The 22,229-nt window shown below is 37.9% G+C and overlaps 2 long non-coding RNA genes across 2 annotated transcripts in view; one reads left to right on the top strand and one right to left on the bottom strand.

Moving 5' to 3' along the window:
* LOC116216449 overlaps positions 1-22,229 on the bottom strand; it is a 394,546-nt gene that overhangs the window by 143,617 nt on the left and 228,700 nt on the right. The gene's annotated exons all lie outside the window — the stretch shown is intronic.
* On the top strand, positions 11,591-15,758 carry LOC109366687. Its single transcript, XR_004159203.1, has 2 exons — positions 11,591-11,631; positions 13,562-15,758. It is a non-coding gene; the product is annotated as an uncharacterized LOC109366687 (long non-coding RNA).

Below are 22,229 nucleotides of genomic sequence, written 5' to 3'. Positions count from 1 at the left end.
TTATCTGTCAAGAACTGTATGTCTTAGGATAAGCCTCCAGAGCTATGCAGTACCCATCACAATCAGTTTGCGCAGTGACTTTCTTGTCTAGAGAAACACGAAGCACCATAAAAATCTAATTCAGTGGGTCTGTGTGTGTGTGGGGGGGAAGTATTCTGGTCCTCTTGTCCTGAGACAAGATGTATAGGACCAGAATAATATTAAGTAGCTTTGATTCAGCACTGCTTTGGATTTTACTGCTGAAGCATGAGCATACCTACACAAGTACACTCCTGTTATTCCACAGTTCCACAAAGTACACAATGTCTGCAACAAGTACTGCAGCAGGTAATGCAGCAGGTGAACAGAGATTCAGATAAATTCATATTTTTGATGCAGGTCACTCTAGTATTTCACAAGGAGAAGGGTAAGAGCTGGGCAAAGAAACATAAAATCATTTGAGTTGGAAGGGACCTTTAAAGGTCATCTAGTCCAGGTTTGGATGTATAGTAATCTCTAAAAAGAAACTAGCAAACGAAGTATGAATTTATGGAACACAGAGTTAAGGAAAAGTAAGATTATTGCCATCAGATTCAGAAAATGCTTCTGCCAAAATAAAAAAAAACAGCAATTGTGGTGGCTTTCGTGTTCAACAACAAACTGTTCTCAGGCATCCCTCACGGTGATATTAGAATCATAGAATCAGTCATAGAATGGCTTGGGTTGGAAGAGATCTCAAGGATCATGAAGTTCCAACCCCTCTGCCCCAGGCAGGATTTTCATTCCTCAGGACTCCCTAAAACCAAACATTTGAAAACAATTCTCATACAGCTTCAAGGTACAAAGATAATTTCAAGGACCTGAGGAACTTCCAATACTACTGTGTAATAAAAGTCAAAAAAATGCTATACTATGACCAGGCCTAATAGCACAGAAAGTGGTTTACCATATTTGTTAATATATTACTTTTATGCTATCTGTCTCACATATCCATAACTTGCTTTCTGTGGGGAAATACTGTTAAAAATTAGAAAAAGTAGAACAGAAGGACAGAATAAATGGAGTTGAGTAAAGGTCCTGCAGTGGTCAAATGTGAGTCGCCCAAAGCAGGAATTCCACATAGCAGATTTGACCACTACGCATTTCAGAAAATGATCTGAGAGAGAGCAGTGTTTTATACGTCTTGAATTTCCAGCAAAGATCTTGCTTTGGCAATGTATAGAAATTACAGATCTGGTTGCTCTTCAGCAATCCAACACTCAGCTCAAACTGCTTTTTAGAAATGTATACACACAGATTCATACAAAAAGTAGTAACTGTTTTTTATATTAGTTTTTTTGCTGAAAAAATTCTCCTATTATCACCTTAAAAAAACTGTACTTAGCATATTTTATTCTGAATAAATTATAAATAGCAAATGATTCTCAGTAATTTGTTCAAAGATCTATTATTGTTTCTGGACCTTAACAGGATGTGATTTCCTCTCGCTATTCTTACTGGAGAGGGAAGAAATGGATGCATTTAAACATATCACACAAGAAAGTCTAAAAAGCATTTCCAAATACATCGTATACTTTCATGCATCAGATAGAGTCACAACTGCATGTCTTGAACAATTAGGATGGAAAATAATTGCACCAAACACAGAGAGCTAACATGAACAATTTCAGTATTCAGATCCCAGGCAAACGTTTTTTCCCCCCACCTTGACATGAATACTTCCATCACTCCTTTATTTTTTACCATTCTTTCAGATACTTTCTTCAATTTCGTTCAGATCCTGATCACGGGAAGATTCCAAAGTATTTGTGTATTGGTATGTCCACTTCCCCTGCCGATAATTTCAATGATATGCTTATTCCATTTATTATAATTAACACCAGAAAAAAGTAATTTCAGCATTACTACCTCTAGTAATTTTCTATTTTGAATTTCTCACCAAAATCTGGCCTCCTCAAGAACTGTTCAGATGGTGCATGGGAAGGTGCAACAGTAAATATGTTTGATATATTAAAATTCTTGATGTAAATAAAGCTGTACATAATGCCTTTGGGTCCTTTTGTTTGTTTTTGTTTGTTTTCTTTGCTGTTACTTTTGCTGGTGAGTTACATGCATTGCAGTAATGCACCAAGTGTAGTTACAGATACATTTTAGAAAGTAAAAATGGAATCAGAAGGTCCTTTACATGATTCCTCTAGGATAAGAATAATTATAAATAAATAAATAAATAGATAGATAGATAACACTTCTCCTAAATGAATTCATTATTATGTTTTAACAGTTGTTGAAATTCTTTGAAGATTAATATAAACCTGAACTGGAAGTTATACACAGAATCCTTTGTAGAGAACAGTGTGTTTATCACACATTCCCAACTGAACTGAAATAAAATTGAGACTGTTTAAACACATTTGTGCTTACGATGTGAAAACCTCTGAGCACACAGAATGGCTTGGGTAGGAAGGAATACTAAAGATTATCCAGACCCACCCCTGTGTCATTGGCAGGGCTGCCCCCCACCATCTCAGCTGCCCAGGGCCCATCCAACCTGGCTTTGAATGCCTCCAGGGACGGGGCACCACAGCTTCTCTGGGCAACCTGTATCTGGATTTTCTAGGAAAATGTTTTATACATGTATTTTTTCTTTTAAGTAGAAAGAGACTTTTAATTACAGGACAAAGCTTTGGAGCACTTTCCAATAGCCAAATATGACAATGGGATACTCAGTAATGTCTTTGTTTCTGTGGAGGAAGCTGTATGCCACACAAGTCTTACATGATAGCATGCACGATATTTTGCTGAGATAAGACCAAATAGTACAAGGAGCCATAACAGCCAAAATCTGTGACAAAAAATGTTATGCACAGGAACTGCGCAGTCCAATCTTTCGACCTGGAAATACTAGGCATGGATAATTTGCTGTGTCTTGAGAGGCACGTGAAAAATGGACGCCTTTGGCCGTGGCTGCGCAGACAAATGAGCAGACTGCAGAGAAAGGAAGCTGCTCCACCCAGCACAAAATGATCCTTTGGCTATTTTCCAATGGTAGCAACAGCTAAAAAATGCCAAGCAATTACTCTTCTACTTAAATGCTCTTAGCAGCAGTAATGCACACATTTCTCAGTGCAGCACAACCGGCCTTAGAGTCTCTGCTCTAGAATAGGTTTATGTAAAAATACTTTCCAAATGCACCATTAGCTGAACAGCCAGCAATGATGGCACTACTGTGGATAACTCCTATTTTCTTACTGCATATAAAGCCATAGCTTCTACAGTCCAGGGAGCTTGCATCTGAGGTAGCAATTAAAAAAAAAAGTTTTGAAGCTGCTACTTTACAATCTCTACATTTACCTGATGAGCTACAAATATGAGAGAGCATTGGTATGGTACAATTTTAAGCGAGAACAATGGGGACGCCTGACTACTGGCAACTTGAATCATTATATGTTTCTTCTTTTACTGCAATTCTAAGCTTCTACACATGGGACATCTCATTAAAAGATTATAATTTTGTGATACATTTCATGTTTATTAAAGTACTTCTTCAGCATCTTGTCATTCTCTCACAAACAAAACCACGTCCTATTTTTTTAAATTAATTTTCTTTTAAGTCAGTCTGCTGGTAAGCAACTGCATTTTTCCTGCCCTGATTTTGCCCTGAATGAGCAAATGAACCTGAGTGTCACAAAACTAGTTCTATGTTTAAGACAAGTGAACAGATTCACTTGTTGCTTTTTACCACTGGGCAGCGTTCAATCCTATCAAAAGTTAGGCAGTTAATTCTGGAGGTCACTGGAGATTATTGTTGATCAACAATAGAGTTGCCCATGAAGATGAGTAATGCTTCTTTATCAGCAAGCTGTAGGAAGAAACTTGTTTTCTATTCGTATCTGATCCATGCCAAAAGCACATGAGTAGTGAAGATGCTCAAAGCACAAAGGCGGAGAAGATGCTCCAGTCTGCTATGCTGAGACTCCTGCATGACATGGTGTGCAGGAAACCTCTCCCCACTGCCACCTGCAGAACAGGTGGGAGGAAGGGCTCAGCAAGCCCTCAGACTGAAAAGAACCAGAGCATCAAATCTGTGAGTAATTTGTCTGAACCGGCCTTGGTGAACTACCTTTGCAATATGCTCCTTATTGGAGACTTGAGGGAGTAGCAGAATTTATCCTCGTGTGAATAAATAATCCAGTCCACGTGTGTACAATGCATCCATAGGTGTTTAAGAGAAAAGAAATGCAACAATGTAGTAAATAAACCCAGAAGTTTTCCAAAATGTAATTACGTATTTACGATATAAACTCCTTTATATATTTTCAAGTAACTTCATATCAAATGATATGCATATTCGCAAATGCGGTGAGTACATTTCTTACACTTAATTAGCGCTGCAGGATTTCTGCACTCCCTGATAAATTATCTGTGAAAATTATGTTCAGATTTTGCAGCTAATATGAAGACATTACAGTAAAAACACCCTGTAAAAAATATGAACTAATTACATAATGAGCCTTGAGAAATCAAGGTACGTCACTGGTGGTATATCTAATATCTACATCAGTGGTACCCAACAGCACTAGCCCACTCTACAAACATTGGTGATTAAACTTAATAACTAGCTCTTAATTCTGCTGAATTGACTATCTAGTGTACAGGACCTGAAATGCTGTAAGTGGCCGTTTACAGATGTTTGCTAATGTCTCCTTGTGCCTGGAAGGTTTCACCTATGCAAAAGCAGGACAGGCTGCTCTCTGTATCACATATCTGGGTTTTAAAAACATACCTCAGGCTATCCTTACTGTACATCTTTCTTGCTCCCCCTTAGGTCATACATATCTTTTAATTCTGTATTCTTTTTTCCAAAACGTGCTTTTCTTCTACTTGAACAAAATTCAGGGGGATATCTACCAATATGAATGTACTGCACAAGACAGACTGTAAAGGCTATCCATATATTATTGTACTGTATGCACTGGAAAGAGTATACACACAACAAAACACATAGCTGGAGACTTCATATGCCCAATGCCCATTAAATCATTTTTCCCTTCAGATTAGCCCTAGTCTGACTCTACGGAACAAATGATCATTTAAAACAAGAACAAACTATGCACTCTCCTACAGCATATTTTCCAGCTTAGTTTCTTTCCAAAGGAAAGCAGCTCATGTACAGAGATGGCTCCACAATGCAAAACAAAGCACAGTCTGAAGAGACAGCTGGTACATTTGCATCGAACACATCCTCCTGATCTCAACTAAAAAGTTAATGGAGACATACCCCATCTGACCCAATTATGCTTATTCTAAAAGAAGTAGTTCTCTTTTCTCCACCTCACAAAAGCTGAGAAGTAACAGTGGCTTGTAAATTCAACTGTAATCACAAATTTTCTCCTACAAAATGAAAATAAACCACAGAAGCAGCAGTGAAGCTGCTTCTCCCACAAAACCGTGTGCAAAAAGTCACACTTCTGCTGCAAAGCCTTCTCAATTATCTACCCAAACAGACATAAAAACCTAGACTAATCCAGGATGACAAAAGACAACATTTCTAAAAATGTTCTGCTTATTTGTTCTCACTTGCAATATAACATTAATGGTAAGTGGATTTTGCCTATTCGCCATTACTTGTTGGCAGGTCAAGGGCAAACAAATTCAAAACTGTTTGTGCCCTAGGCTTTTGCCTCCTTACACTAATTACAATCCATTTTGCACCAGAAAGAAACCTGGGAGGAGAAGTAGAAGCATCTGCAGATCACACCAGGTGGGCCTGGCTAGTAGACATGCTTTATAGATACAGTTTGCTTATAGTAAGTGTGAAAAATATCTACTGCTCTTCAATTCTTGTGCTTTTGTGCGTGTTTTCATTTGATTCACTAGTCTTTTAAAATTAGGAGTTATTCTTAAAATTAAAGATTCATATAATTGTTCACAGCTACAAAGTTTAATCTCTACGTAAGATCAAAGAAAACTAAGAAAAAAAAGTGACAGAAAGTCTCTTTGCGTAAGAGGCATACAGACACTGTCTGGCAATAAGCTAAGATTTTTTTCACTGCTCTTATGTTCACAGTGCTATACAAACTGCAGCTCCTAAATAATATTATATATGAATTTGAAATGCAAAATATTACAGAAACTCACAATTGCAAGTATTTCATAAAATACAGGGATGGAAAGGACTCTGTGTTCTCATTGACCTCTTGTGAGTATTCTCAAATATAACATGCTTATTATTCACTCTCTAAGTTTCCTTCAAGGAAAGCGTCAATGCAAAGATAAACTATCTTTACATACCAGAACGAAGGCAAATCAATAAAAGACAGTAACACTAGCCATTGTTCCCAATCTGCTTTAGATGTTATTTTAATCCATTCCAAGCCTATGATAAAGAGTTCTTCTTTAATTTTGTCGGTTGATTCTAGCTGGTTGGTCATGAGAGTCAACTGCTTCCCTCCTTGTTCTTCCAATTATGGTTTTTCCTCTTCAGCTGCTCACCAGTACTGCACACGTGAACATAAGGTGTTGAAGAGAAACTTAGAGCTGAAGTAAAATGGGCAAAACACCAATTTAGGGAGAGATCTAAGGAACTTCAACACAAACATACATATTTACTTCTTTCTTACTACATGTGTAGCTCTTAAGAAGATTTATTAAGCACGTGCCTGGAGGCACAGTTATAACAGTATGTCTTTGAATTCCGTCTCTGCTGTTGATACCGGTAATAAACAGAATGACATAAAATTAGATGCCCAGGAGTAATGAATGGAAGGAGACAAGCCTTTCAATAGTGCTATCAACTTTTGACATATAAAAAACAAAAAGCCTGAAGTGACATTACTAAGACTATTTTCTATTATACTTTTCCAGTAGTTCTTAAAGAAAATACTGCCTCTGAGATTCTCCAAGAACTGACAAGACTAATGACACGTTTGATCTTAAGTTCACTTCTCTCTTTAGATGTTTTCTGTCTCCTTTTAGAGAGATTAATGCTGTGTTAGTCAAACTCTTTTGATTATCACTGTGATATTTCTTCCAAGAGATGGAAACTAAACTTAAAAAAAATTTTTTTTTTAATTTTTAAAGTATTTTCTTCATTTTTTCTTTCACTTTCCCAGTAAAATCATGAGATCTTGGGAAATGCTAAACTTTCTTTTAGATACATGTGTTCAAAGTTGTTTTAAAACAGTTTTACTTCTCATTCTAGAGAAGCACAAGGCGAAAAATGGAGTGCAGGCAGCGTAGCGTTGCCACAGTTTAAAGTAGTTGAGCCATCAGTATGATCTGTAGTGTTGTTCACTTTTGAAGTGCTCTTGCTATTAGTCATTCAGTTTAATAAAATAGAGCTATATGTATGGAAGAAACTTTAAACAATGTGACAAACACTTAAAGAAAAACATCAGTGACTTTGCCAAGCCTCCATTCATTGGCCAGCGCTGCAGATTTCTGCAATGCAGGTCTCTTAAACAGATTTTAAAGCAACAGATAAGCATCACCTTCAGAAACAATAACTTTCTGTACTTTGCCTTCTCTTATTTCAACCCCATAAAGCACAAAAGAGAAGATCAAATGAGAAGAAAAAACAGATCAGTGTTACCTAGCTAAGATTCTCTGACTGCAATTCCTCTATGTACTTTCAGCCTTCAACATGATCGTTGACGGATTTTCACAAATTGCTATTTTTAATTATAAATTAAAACAAAGAGTCAAGCAAAGAAATGGGACTTCCTACTGTGACCGGTGCTTTGAAACAAAGACCATTCTTGAACTAAAGGCTTTATGATTGTTCCATTCTTCTAATTCAGTGAACAGTGAACTTTATTATGTTCCTATTTGTACAGGCCCTCTGACTCATCATTGATCTTCTTTACCTTTTGCAATCATTTAAAGAATACAGCTTGACTCTTCATCACACATGGGAAAACAAGCATGAGCACTAGAATGTGTGGCTGAGAATATTACATTACCAGAAACTTAGAGGTGCTCTCAGAGAAGGCTCAGCAGTCTTCTCAAAAGCAGGAGGAGCTATGAGAACTGGCTACAAACAGGAGGTCTAAGTCACAATCAAATGCTGATATGCAACTGCAGGAAAATAAGACAGTTTTAGGCAAAAGAAGCAGCCAGTCATGGGAAGCAAAATCAAGACATAAGGTGGTCAAGGGCTGAAAATAATACAAAGTAGATAATACAGAGTAGAAACAGCTTTAAAGCTTGATAGGAATTTATTCCCTGAATTTTTTTTTTCCTGCTCATCATTTCTCCTGAGATTGTGCCTTAATGTGTTAGGCATGGCCCATACTGAAACACAGACTGGGAAATTACATGCTACTGATTTTCGAAGAGACAAAATAATACCTGAAGTGTCAAGGACAAAATATTTTTTACACTCACTTCCACACTACAACTCCCCCAAAATAATAAGTACTACGAGAACTATCAATGGCAGGATAACAACTAACAAGACTTTTCTCTCCAGTATCTTCCTACAAGAAAACTGATCTCAGTTCTATTTTTTATTAATTCTTGATGTTATGTTCTGACAACATAAAATGTATGCTAGTAAACCAAAGCCCATCGATGATGAAATGATTTTAGAGACAAAGGCACCATAACAGAAAATGCAATGAACTGAGATTTATAGGTCTATGTACAGGATTTCATAAGACAGTAAAATTCCTCATTCCGTAGGTTAGACTCTTAACATTGATTTCTATTCCATTACATACCTAATTTTCAGAAGCCCTAGGAAGAGTTTATTGTCTGCTTGTAATTAGATTTACATAGCAACTGTGTGCTAAAGATTACTGAAAAAGTTTCTTGCACTGATAGCCTTAACAGAAATAGCGATCCAGGCAGCAAATCAAAATTTTACAATGCAAGACTTACATAGATTATAGAATTTCTTTTAATGTACTTAACCAAAGTAAAGCTCAACAGTACTCCCCTGCCGGAATAAAACTTTATCATATGAAAACTGCCCACGTAGCTGAATAATTGGAAATGTTTCATACTAGTTAAATAATATATGCAGTTTCATGCAGAACAATAAAGTGACTATCATCAGAATTTCATATTGACAATAGGGGAAAAAAAAAAAAAAGAAATAATAGTCCACATTTATTCCCACTAAGATTTTATTATCTACAGTGAGGTTATACCTTGAAGTATAGTTTGGAATCTTGGGCATGTCAGATTTTTGCTGACTTCTGCTTTTCAGACATTCTAGGCTTTGAACCCTCAGTGAACTAAACTAGCTTCCAAAAGAGTTCCTGAAAAACCTTTGGAAGGGAGGACTCTCCATATCAAAAATTTGTCTTTTTTTTTGAACTGCTAATGACACTCCAGCTTCATGGACTGGTTATTAGTAAATAGCAAGAATTCAGACAAAAATAGTATGGTAGAGATGGTCTCCTCAAGGATCAGGAACACTGGCAGAATTTGCTAATGGGGGAAGGGGAGGATAATCACGATTACACGGGGTGAGGATAAAAACAGGATATTGCCAGCGAATAGCATCAGGAGAACAGATCTTGCATGCACATGGCTGGTGTTTATTTCATTCCAAAGAATAGGTTGTACTGCAGCCAGGATTTTAACTTCAGGTACATTGGCATTGATCCCCTTCCTGATTTTTCCACTAAACAGACAAAAGTTAAAGTGGCACTCAAGCTCTTCTACAGACTATGTTAACGCTTACACTCTCCTCAGTGCTTCTCTCAGAGCTTGTCATCATTTACTGACACCAGCCCAGTGACAGTTATCTGGGGTATTCCGAGAGCATACACAGTACAGAAATAAAGCCTCTTTTGGTAACAGCTGTAATACATAGCTCCCTTTCCAAATCTGATCACAGCAGTAAGTGCCTTTTAGTAAAGAAGAATGTCTCAGTTCAAGATTTGGCTTTTCTCCATTTCTCCATTTTCTCCATTAAATCAAATCTTTGGTATAACTATCCCTGTATTTTCATGGTTTGTTTTATCTTGTATTAATGAGCAAGGCAGTAACCATAAAAAGATATATAACAACAATGGAACCAGTAAGATAAAACTAAGAATTTGTTGTCTCCATGAAACTAAACAAAGAATGATCTGAAAGTTATGAAAGAACCACAGCAAACGATAGCGAAGTCCTGTATCATCAATTGAAAATCATCTGAATAATTTCAGAATTGTATTCATCTTAGGAAGTCATCAGCTATGATACAGATTTATTGGTTCACATCTGCTGCTGGTATAACTCAGTTAAAATAAATGGTAGAACAAAAGAAATAATTTTGGTCTATTACACAGTAAACTGCTTTTATAGCTTTGTTGAGTGAGTAAATAACGATAGATAGGTTTCATTGTCTACTACGGCACTTATTTTCTGCATTTGTACTCATACCAAATACACTGTTTTAAGAGAAAGCAATCATAAAAAGTTGTACGCTAAGTTATGCAACCAGTGTGAAAATTAAAACAGCAAACATACCCAGAAGGAACATAAACGCTTAGTCATCATCTTATGAGCAGATGAAACAAGTCTACTGGTGTTTCCAGAGTGAAGGCCTGATCTCCTACAGTGTTCCAACAGGCTTATTCTGTGGGATTAAGATGCTGAAGCTTAATATTAAATCTTTAGACATCCACCTTTTTAGCTGTTCCTGCCTCCACAGCAAGGACAGTGGAAACAACAGACAAAAAAGCAATGGCTCTCTGAACACTGAAGGTTCACAAGTTCAGTGCATTTGTGCAAACTACCCTCAGTCTGTAGGATTTAGCTGCAGGGTTTAACCAGTCCTCAGTGGGATGTGAGGAGAGCAGCACTCTCTTCTTGCCTCTTTACCATGCATCTGCTCGTCCCTCACAGCTCAGTATAAGGACACCTGCAAGCAGTAATGTCCTTATTGCTTCAGCTTAACCCATCACAGCCTATCCCTTCGAACCCTAAGCTGTCTGAAAGCTGTCCCAGAGAAAGAATAAAGACTACTTAACAGCACTTTTATATTGCTTTCTCACTCACTGTGTACTGTTGAATTTTAATATTTGCAGACATAGTAAAACTGAGCATATAAATTTACAGGGTCGAAGGAGGTTAGACAAGGTGTGAGGCATCCTGAAGTGTCCCTTGGATAGAAGAAATCTGCAGAGATTAGATAAGCAATACCAGAATAGCTCTAGTTTATTTTCCAAGGAATAAATCTTGCCCACAGGAAACCAGAGGCAAAAATCTTTTATCATAGGCTACTAGGATCTCCTTCCAACTCTCAATATGTTAACAGAAAATGTATATACTTGGATTTAAAGCCAAAATCACACACCCAAAGAAATTAGGTTAGCCCATGGCTTTGTTCTGTGGTACAGAAGCCCACTCCTTTTGCTGCATGGGCAGTAGGGAGTGACAAAATTCTTCCATTTGCACAGCAGGAAGTTTATAGACATAGCTATAGTACACTCACTGATGCTCTGTGATGGTACTACAGCACTGTGAAGTCATAGAATGGATTCTAAGTTGGAAGGGACCTTATAACCCATCCAGCCCCAACCCTTTGTCACGGGCAGGGCTGCCCCCCGCCATCTCAGCTGCCCAGGGCCCCATCCAACCTGGCCTTGAGCACTTCCAGTGACAGGGCACCACAGCTTCTTTGGGCAGCTGTGCCAGCATCTCACTGCCCCCTAGGTAAGAAATTCCTTCCTAACATCTAAACTGAATCTCTCTTCTTTTAGTTTAAAGCCACTCCCCTGGTCCTATCACTGTCAGGCCACGTAAAAAAAAAAAAATCAGTCCCCTCCTGTTTTAAGTGTAATGGCTTTTATTGCACAGGACAAATACTAGTTATTAAAATATTATTTCATAAAATATTAGCAATTAAACAGATAATGAAAATTGACTCATAGCAATTCTCATCTGTTACTTCTAAGGGTTCAGCCTCCTCTTCCTTTTAATCTGGGAGAGTGAGGAAAGGAAGGAGAACAGGATGCTTTAAATTTAATAACTTACTGATATTGATTTACACGAACTCAGACAATTTTATTAGCAACACTGTAGTTTCATAAATAAAGACCTTACCTTAGATAACCTCATATTCTCTAAAAGCAGTACTCCCTAAAAATACCTATTGCACTCTCAGGTAGCTCAAACAATGTAAGAGGCAAAGAAGGTGAAGGAGGGGTTACTGAAGGAGAGGGAACAGACAGCAGCAGGGTTCCCAGGAAAATTTCTCTTTTTATTACTCAGTCATACACACAACCCGCTCTGCTGCTGAATGACAGTCTATTTTTCAAACAGCTAACCTGCAGGTTAGACACACAGAAATCCAGTTTATTATTGTTTGAGCTGCAGTATACTCAGGAATGGCCTTGCACCCTAGTGTGCTGCCTGTATTATGAACAGAATTTAAAAAAATGTTTCAGTCCCAGTAGACCTTCACAGTCCCATAAAATTACAGAAAGGCCAAATCTTGTTCAATCCAACTCTTTTCTGGTTTCAAGTCACTCAGAGTGTTTTTTATTACACTCTTGGGTTTTCCGTAGTTTCTCCCAGTCACAAAAGCAGTCACATTATAAACAGTTCACAAAAATTCAGAATATGGAAGCATAAATTACTTGAGACACTCTCAACCTTTAGAGAGAGAAGCAAAAAGAAGGGAGAGAAAGGTAATGTGAATGTGAAACGAGGGACAAAAAGTAGTCACAGTATTTCACTTCCAAACTTTTGCGTGTCATCCAAGAAGCAAAAGGGGAAATTTCCCAGGAGGCTCACCAACCAAGAAATCAACTGATAGTTTTGAGAGAGTGAAAGAACATCATTCTAGGTAACAGTTGCTACCTCATGTATAAATGCAAAGCACATAGAATCAATTAAGGTTGGAAAAACCACTAAGATTGTCTAGTCCAACCATCATCCCATCCCCCTGACTACTCTAGATCATATTCCTCAGCTTCACATCTACCATTTTCTTGGCTGCCTTAAGGGGTGGTGACTCCACGACTACCGTGGGCAGCCTATACCAGTGCCTCACCACTCTAAGAAGAATTTTTTCCTAATATCCAACCTGTTCAGTATCCAACATGTTCAGAATAGGCTTATACACAACATTACAGCCTATTTTGCCCTGACTTCTTCTGGATTGGAGCATGCTACGCATGATAACTAAGTGTTCTCTCCATATACCATGTCCCTGGCTGAGAGTGCCAAAAGTGAAGGGAGAAAACATTCTTGATGGCAAGGCTGGATCACAGAGGAACAGATAATGAAAGTCAGCATTTTCTTTCAAGAAAAACAAAACCCTCCATCAGAGAAAAACAACATTTACCACTAGTTCCAAGGGCTGTATTGAGGTGAGGAAGTGATCTTTTCATTTTTCAGATGTGTGTCTGAGCATTCGGATTCCCTCTGTTCTTGATACTGCTGAGATAAGGCTATTGAAATTCTATCAGCCTTCACATTCATCCTCCATAAAATTGATTCTTATTAGCCCCACTTATTATTTAAAAAGAAGTCTTGCTAGGAGGCTCCTCTTGCATCAGAAGTTCCATTTTAAGGAAAACTGCATAAATGTTAAGTAACAGATAGTTCTCACTAAAAGAATAATTTTCAAATCAAACAGGCAGACAAATGAAGCATAACTGCTTCCAGAGGCACACAAGGATGAAGGCTTGACTGCCACTAGGAAAAAAAAAGGTAGGAATACTTAGACCTTATTCATGATTTTCCAATTTCAGCCAATAAAGCATGCATTATTTTACTTTTAAGCAAGCAAGGAAGCCCATTTTAACCACTCCCCTCTAGGGGTGTCAACGTATTACTTCATCCCCCAAAAGCCAGCTCACACATTTGAATAGTGAGAAGCATGAAAAAAAAAAAACACCATAAAAACTGCGGTAGCCACAGACGCATTTTTCTCCTCACCTCTTTCATTTCTTTTGTAATGCCATCATGGTACATTTCTCTAAGGCACTTCTAACAATATGTTCCCTCTCTTGAACAAAAATAGAAATATTTTTAATTATAGTACTAGTAGAGTTACATACAGAAGGAAAAACATATGAATGCTATCGTGGCTACTTTTAATATCTGAATGCTGAACATACTTCCCAAGTTGATCCAACTCACAAACTAGTATGAAAGAGAAAGGCTAAGAATGTTTCAGAAAAGCCCCAAACACAGGAAAGAAAGCAATCTTTCTTCTCCTTCTTCTGTGGTTATTGACTAATTGCAGAGTTTAAAGATGAAAAAGATGATGTGGTACATCCAGTTCAGGCCAGAGCCCTACACTTTTGCCCACCTGATCTGTAAGCATAGGCATGGTGGTATCAGTTCCTAGGCATCGAAACAGCAAAGGCAGAGGACAAACACAGGCTAAATGTTTGGACAGCAGTTTGCAAGTGATCAGTACGTGCCGTTCACGTTGTTAGAAAGCCACATTTGCTTCTTAAGTGCTTCACTTTGACAAAGCACTGTCTGAATTAAGAAGAGCTGCAATTATTCAGCCAGCAGCAAGAAAAAGAGGAAAGAGCAAAGCAGCATCTTAACAGAAAACACAAAGAGGTTGAGCAGTGGATTGTATTATCTGGACTATTTTCAAGGACTGCTAACAATTTCTTGTATCATCAGCTTTCCTATTTGCAGAAGGACAGCATCTCACAATTATTTTCTGTTAGAGTAGGCTAGGCTTTTCTCTTGGCTAACAAGCAGTACAAACCTATGCAGACATCTCACACTTTATTACTTCAGCAATCAGCTGATAATCTGGCAAATGATACCGCAGCAGTAAGGTCAGCCTGCCAATAAGAAAATTCAAACCGAACAGCTGCCAAAAGCATAGGGCTCACTTTACCTCTTTCTGTTCTTCCAATTCATTATCTCACACTCAACCCTAAGATCCTTTTCCTTTCCTTGTAGCAGGTCTATCTATTTCCCTTTTACTGTGTGAGTTTCCTAACAGGTTATGAGAATTAAGCATTTCAAGCAAAGGCTAGCATCAGAGCTGTCTCTAGGTATGAAGCAGAAATGCACAACCAGGTGAACTAAGAAAGGTGATGGAAAGAAGCAGCTTCCTATTTTGCTGGCTGTGGCCCAGCCACACTTTCCTAGGAGGAATCTGTGCCATCCATCCTGGAACTCTAAGAGAGACGTACAAGTCTGGGAAAGCTGTGTTATCCAGCAGTGGCTCTCTGCCTTGCTCCCAGTTGCTGTTGTCTCATTAACAGATAAGAGAAAGTTGTGTTTAATGCTTTGCTTTTTCTTTTCTTTGTAAGTACACTCTCGTTATTAGGAAACTTAAGCCAGTGTAAGGTAAAGTAGTACACAAGCACAGACTACTTACACATTTAACTACCCTAGGAAAAAAGAAACTCACATCCTCTAGAGCCTCTTTGTCTTCTACTTATTTGCATGTCAATAACTTAATCTCCGTTAAGGCTACAGGGACTGTGGAAAAAAAAAACACACCATGCAAATGTAAAGGGTAACAATTCATCTGTTTTCTCAAAACAGTTTTAAATAAGAACCTGTTCAAAGACTTACAGGAATCTTGAGGGAGGAGAATCAAGGGAAGTATTGCTCCTCCAGGTGGTGTTCTGGGAGACAGGCAGCAACACTGCATGATGTAACAAGCACTTGTGAACCACTGGTGCAGAACTGCGGACCAAAGGGCACCTTCTCCCTTCATGTAACTCAGGAGCTGTAATACACAACTTCAGCAGCTGGTTTCTGATGAAAGCTCATTCACAGAGTGGCAGCTCTGATGTTCTAATTATAACATTAACAGGTACCAAGCCATTAAAATGTGGAATTAAGATGAATATGGCTGATACACAAGGTTTATTTCTCAGATCAAATACAATAGAGAAAAATTCATGGTTCAGTAATTACAGTAACACTGTGTGAACAGCTTCCCTAATTAATTACATTCTGAGCCAACTAAAGCCTCGGTGTGCCTGATGACAGCAAAGTCGAACACAGTATTCTTTGCACAAGCAATAATGGTTCTGTTCAGAGCTGGCATTTCTGAAAGGAAGACGAATTCTGGCAATCAGATCTATTTTCCTTAACAGCTGTTTCAAAATATGATAATGAGGTGTGGGTTTCCTAGGCTGTCAGCTGAAATTCACTGCCTAGGAAACAAAACAAAATGGATTTGACGTCATCCATCTTTTCCCACTAAACCTTTAAAGACCACATTAAATTTTATATTAATTTTGCAAAACACTGCTTGCCAATAAATTATGTAGTAGTACATCCACCTCTGCTAACACAATTTACTCTCAACATTTCCTTTACTAATTCATAACTATGTGTGGCAGACATTATATCTATTCAAAGGGTTTCAGAGTGGCTCTGGCATCCAGAACACAACCATATTCAACACTCCCACAATAAAAAAATAAAAAACAGAAGAAGCACTTTTTTTGGTGGCGTGTACAACCAAACTCTGCATTTTTAAAAACACAACACATTCTAGACAGCAAACAAAAAATACACAATATTGAATCTTGAGTAACTTTTTAAACACAGCTTTATCTTCAAACTGATGAAAGCTCTACTAATGAAGGACCAGCTAAAATTACATGTCTAGCAGAGAGATGAAAGTGAATAAGTCTCTCAATTAAAAGCTGAATCATGTTTAAATTTTCCACTTCCAGTAGTTGCCAAACACTATATTCCTATATTTTTCTAGAGGAACTCCCATGTCTATCCCTGCCTAAGGGAGTAAAGTATATCATGACAGTGTGCCATATTAAACTTATTTAAAAGCTTCAACTTCCAGCACTGCTAGTCATATAAACAAAACATTTGTGTGTCTGATAATTTATCTTTCACATCATTACAACTGATCTTTGGTAAGCAGATAAAATAAGGAAAGAAAAGGACCAATCATTTTTACCCAACATACATTGCCATTGGCAGAACTTTGCCAGTTACTAGGACTACCTGTCGTTTCTTCTTGCAATGATCTGAAAGCAAGGAAAAATAAAAAAACCACCTAGGCCTAGAGGGTTGTATCTGAAATTGGATAATGGGTCTGCATACAGGAAGTCTAGATGCAGACTATGAACAAGATTACAGAACAGTTATTTTGTTTGTAGATCCGTTTACTTTTTTCTAACCTCAGACAATTCAGATGATCATCCTGTAAGAAACTGTAGCATCTCATGCAATGGAAAAGTAACTTGAAATTTGGCACATTGGTGGGTAGGCTCCTGTGTCAGAGATATGCACCTTACTCTTACACACATCCTCTCAAGCTTGACCAACCTATGAAAACCCAAACTACTGCTAGAGAAACACTTATGAGAGGTGTCTCAGAGTTGGCTAAAATGCCTAGATGTCTTACTCTCGCTAGAGAAGCTCCATCCTTTTCTTCCTGGGAACAGTCCACTGTACTACTGGACTGTTTTTCGTATTACCTGCCCTGCAGGACTAGGCTTGCTCCAACAGAAAGTGAGGAGCATAAACCATGTTCATCCCTTTGAGCTGGAACAGCACAGGACTGTGTAAAGAAGGTCACTGAACCTGTCTTTCCTACACCACCACTTAGAAGAGAAGAGGAAGCTGCTGGACTTAAAAGAGTCAAACTTTACACGTATTATAGGTTATTTGAGTCTCATAATACAAATTACTCATGTTATTTATAACAACCTTTCAGAATTTTTACATTCTTCTGAGTGCTTCATTTAGAAGTGTTACTGCTCCTGTACTCCAAAAAACACAAACACACACTGAATATTAGAGATTCAAAGCTGTACCCTCATATTGCACTGTTGGGTCCCAAAGCAGAAACTGAATTCAAGTTGCTGATTTTCCCCCTGAGAGATCGAGGTAGAAAGAGAACAGTGACCAAGGCTTGGAGATAAACTAGAACTAATACCTTGAAAAATCTTTGTCTTATTAATTCCTACCTGCAAAAGTGGAAATTAGAGTTTGTCATTATCTTTAGTGACTATTGTGAGGATAAATACATCGCAGACTCTGAAGTGACCAGATGGAAACTACAAAAATAAGTAAACCAATAACTCCTAATAGACATGTTAGCTCTAGTGTGAGCATGAATTCAGTGCAGCAAGGTTTATTTATATAATAAAAGTAACTATTTCTTTTTATTTTGCTTTAATTATTTAAGAGTGAGTGTATGCACATATGCATGCCCAAAAGAGAGTAAGATGGGGATAGCCTATATAAATAATCTGTCTGTAATAATAATAAAAACTTTGACGTCAGCCTGGTAGTTTTGCACCAGTGCCTCAATAAATAACTCCCTGCACTTGCCACAGAGGTAAGCCTTGTCTGTTGAAAAGACAATAGCAGAACAGGTCAAGTTTTTTCCCCTCTGCTGCTTGTGTAAAAGAGTAAAACTCAGCTGCGTTATCACAGCCATAACACTACAGCCATTTGCTTCTGAGGTGTTCCTGTACTGTCCTGAAACAAGCCAAGGTTATGACATAAGTATGATTTTTCCAATAGATAATAACCAACTGTAAAATACACTGTTATACCCTTCCTCAGTAGGATTTCATATTTATTTGCTCTGCATGGTTCAAACACGTTGGTCCTGCTAATGGCAGAGCTTATATACAGTATGGATAGTTTTCATATTGGTCTATGCCAAGTGTTCATAGTTAGCAGCTATTCTCTTCTTCAGAACTTTTAAAGTTCTTGATCTTGTTCCAGTTTTAGATAGACAGTTTTTCATTCCTCAAACAAGCACAAGACATCACTATCAATAACACCAAAGCAGAGCATGAGGAGCCAAACCAACACATGTCAATTCCATTATATGTACCAGTGGTCCTTTTGAGGCACAAAACTTCCTGTAGAAACTGTCTCACATTTCCAAGGATACAAAAATAATCTTTTCTGACCTACCAGTCCACTGCTTCCTAGAATCATGTAATATTTACACGAGCAGAACTTCAGAGCCTCCTGAGAAACCAAAAGCAAGCTGGGTTTTCAGTACCTCCTTAAACAGACAATTCACTAACTATATATATATTTCTTCACTGTTACCCAGTGTTAGAGAAAACAGGAAAATACAAGAAAAACCTACGGACTTGAACCATTTCAACAGTTTACCATCACAAAACAATTCACAGTAGGACTTAAGCTCTGAAATCAAGAGACCTTGAGGGCATAAATAATTTACACTATCATTTTTCACTTGCTATCTCTATCCATATTTTACACATTCATCAACACTGTTTTACTTCAGGGGCAGCTGCACATTCCCGCAAACACTGGAATGAGCTGACACCACGGCTTAAAGACATTTCTTTCTGCAGGTGTTTTACTACTCTTGGCTGCTTCACTTACACTCACTACTCATCTCCTCAGCATTTTGACATTTGCTGTCAAAACATTTACTCCTACATTCATTCATCTCCATTTTTCCCAGGTGTACATCCTACATCCTTGGACACGATACCAAAAACATCTCAGAAGTCTTTCAAAAACACTCTTAACTTCCTTGCAGTTGATGGTCTGTGATATCTTAAAGACTACTGACAACTTGCTCTAAATGATTGCAAGCTAATACAGGACAGCCTCTTGATGTTTATCACAGTGCAGATTGCAAACTAAATCCAGCATATTTCAAATAAAATTTTAATGTCCATTGCTAGTGTGTATAACCAATGGATATACCGATGGTGTATAGTCAGTGGATATACAGATGTCATATGTATATCCAGGAGCTTGGCTAATGTAATTGTTATATTGTAGTAAGGAGAGAAAGTGACTCACCCTATCCTGGGCTCGCAAGATGGACTCCAGTGGAGCAGATCTCCAGAGAGATCCTTCCCCACTGGCAGTCAGCTCTTAAATGAGTCTAGGAGAGGTGGAGCCAGGCTCCACCCCTTCCTGCAGCACAGGTGATTTACCCTCACCTGCGCTCCGGTGGCTGACTCATTGCTTGCCTCAGGTGGTTAATCAGAGGTTCAGGCTGTGATTCAGCAGCCCCATACACTAGTGTAACAACTAGAAAAAAAGATCAGAATAGTTGATTCAGTTTTCCTGATTTACAAATAAGGAATCATAAAACACTCAGTTATTGGACTAGATTTTAGACAAAGGATCTGCCTCTCTCTCCTTTCTGCATGTTCACAATAGTTCCCACTGATGTCAAGAACAAACTCAGATAGAAAAAAGTACAGGAACTTACTGCCTCCCATCAATGGTGTGATAGTAGGATTAAGAATTAAGAGGTTATTTTCAAGGATTGAACTGAAAGGGAAGAAATGGACAACTGGATTTGATCAGAGTGCAGCAGAGGGTTCCAAAGTTCTCTCTAGGTTCTTCCAGAGGTGAAAGTCAGGAGTAAATCACCTGACAAAACACATTACATATTCATTCAGCTATTCACAGTGCAGGTCCTGGACTATGCAAGAGTTTGTTTTGTCCTTTCCTAGCCCAGATCGCTACTAGGTCCATGAACACCAGGTCAGTCAAGCCCACTAATTGCTATCCCAAGCTCTTTACAGAACTGACCTACTTCCACAATTCTCCTTTGAAGTACTCTCACTGACCCCATTACAGCATTTATACTTTGACTCGTGTGTGGTACACAGTAAGTGAAAACAGTATGGAATTAGCTGAGATGAAAGGGGAAAAATCCAGTAAGATAAAGTGACATGAAGATTTCTGTCCCCCACAGGAAATTATTAACAAGTAACTAGCTGAATACTCATTCATGACTTCTATGTCTTTGAAATGCATACAGAGAAACTATAAAAGCCCTCCTCTGTAATCTTAAATCAGTTTTCATTCTAAACAGCCCCCACTCTCAATAGAAATTTTAAAAAAAAATCTATATATGTTACAGAAGACTAGAACATGAGATAATATTGCATTCTGAATACATACATTCAGCATGAAGTAATAAACTCTAGAGAGCAGTGACAATGCTCTCAGCAGGAAGAATGTAATCACTGTTGCCTGAATGTATCTGACATTAATTAAGCTTTTCTTAATGACTGGTATAATATCTTTGTGGTACAGTTCAGAAGCATGGTATTTCCTCAGAATGAGTCCAGGTAATTACTATGAAAGAAATATAATAAAAGGATAGCATAAGGAGGATTGCTTCATATACAAAATTACTCATAGCATAGCTTTATTACATCTGACAATCTATATTAATTCAAGTGTCATGTACTTTGATCTAACAATCTTAAGATATTTAAGTCTGGAACAAGAAGAGGCATACTGTGATGCTATACCCAAATAGCTTTTTTTTTTTTTAATATTTTTTATTTTTTTAAATTTGAACTGACCAGAAAGTAGAGTTTCTTTTCATGGCTTTTTATTCCATCATGTGTGTGACATCATGACTTCCCCCAAAAATAAATTTACAAGCTACTTTATATTGCATACAAGAGCATATTGCTTTTGAGTAGGAAAAAACTAGTTCTAGAAAAAGGCAACTTGTTTTGGGTTAAATCTTACTCTAAATAAGACTTATGTCCTGGATTTCAGTGGAACTATTTATACAAATTCTCCTTAAAGCAGAATTTGATCCTCTGTTGCTTTTAAGACTATTTCCAAAAGGAGGTGAATGTATATGTTTATTAAGATGCTACCCATTATCAGTGATTGTGATATATAAATTGTTTATCTAAGAATAGAGGAAAACAGTGATATTTCAAGCACTAAACACATTTGATTAGGCACATTAAAAATTATCCAAATAATTAATGTAAACATTACATAATATTTATAAAGTGCTGTACTGATTTAGATCAAGCCATTTGGGTAAGGCAAATGGTGTGATTTCCTCATCAACATCATTCATAATAGCTCCTACTTTTTTTCTTCTATTTTGATTGCTCTCCACGAAGCTGAAATGGGTTTTCAGTCCTGAGGACTCTCGCACAGCTTTATCAGGAGAGGGGACTCTGTCACATCAGCCTGATAGAATCATAGAATGGTTTGGGTTGGAAGAGACCTTTAAGATCATCCGGTTCAAACCCCCCTGCTAAAGGCAGGGACACCTCCCTCTAGACCAGGTTGTTCAAAGTTCCATCCAGCCTGGCTTTGAATGCTCCTAGGAAGGAGGCATTTGCAATCTCACCACCTTCACCGATATTAGATATTGGGAGGAAATTCTTTACTAATCTGACATAATCTAAATGTACCCTCTTCCAGTTTAAAACCATTTCTCCTTGTCTTGCTGCTACCAACCCTTATAAGATGTCCTTCTCCAGCTTTCCTGTAGGCCACTTCAGGTACTGGAAGGCTATTATAGGGTCCCCTCAGAGCCTTCTCTTCCCCAGGCTGAAGAG

The sequence above is a fragment of the Meleagris gallopavo genome, chromosome 3 (assembly GCF_000146605.3).
Source record: "Meleagris gallopavo isolate NT-WF06-2002-E0010 breed Aviagen turkey brand Nicholas breeding stock chromosome 3, Turkey_5.1, whole genome shotgun sequence".
Taxonomy (NCBI): Eukaryota; Metazoa; Chordata; class Aves; order Galliformes; family Phasianidae; genus Meleagris; species Meleagris gallopavo.
The sequence above is the reverse complement of the archived record's forward strand: the minus strand, read 5'-3'. Positions and strand labels throughout refer to the sequence as shown.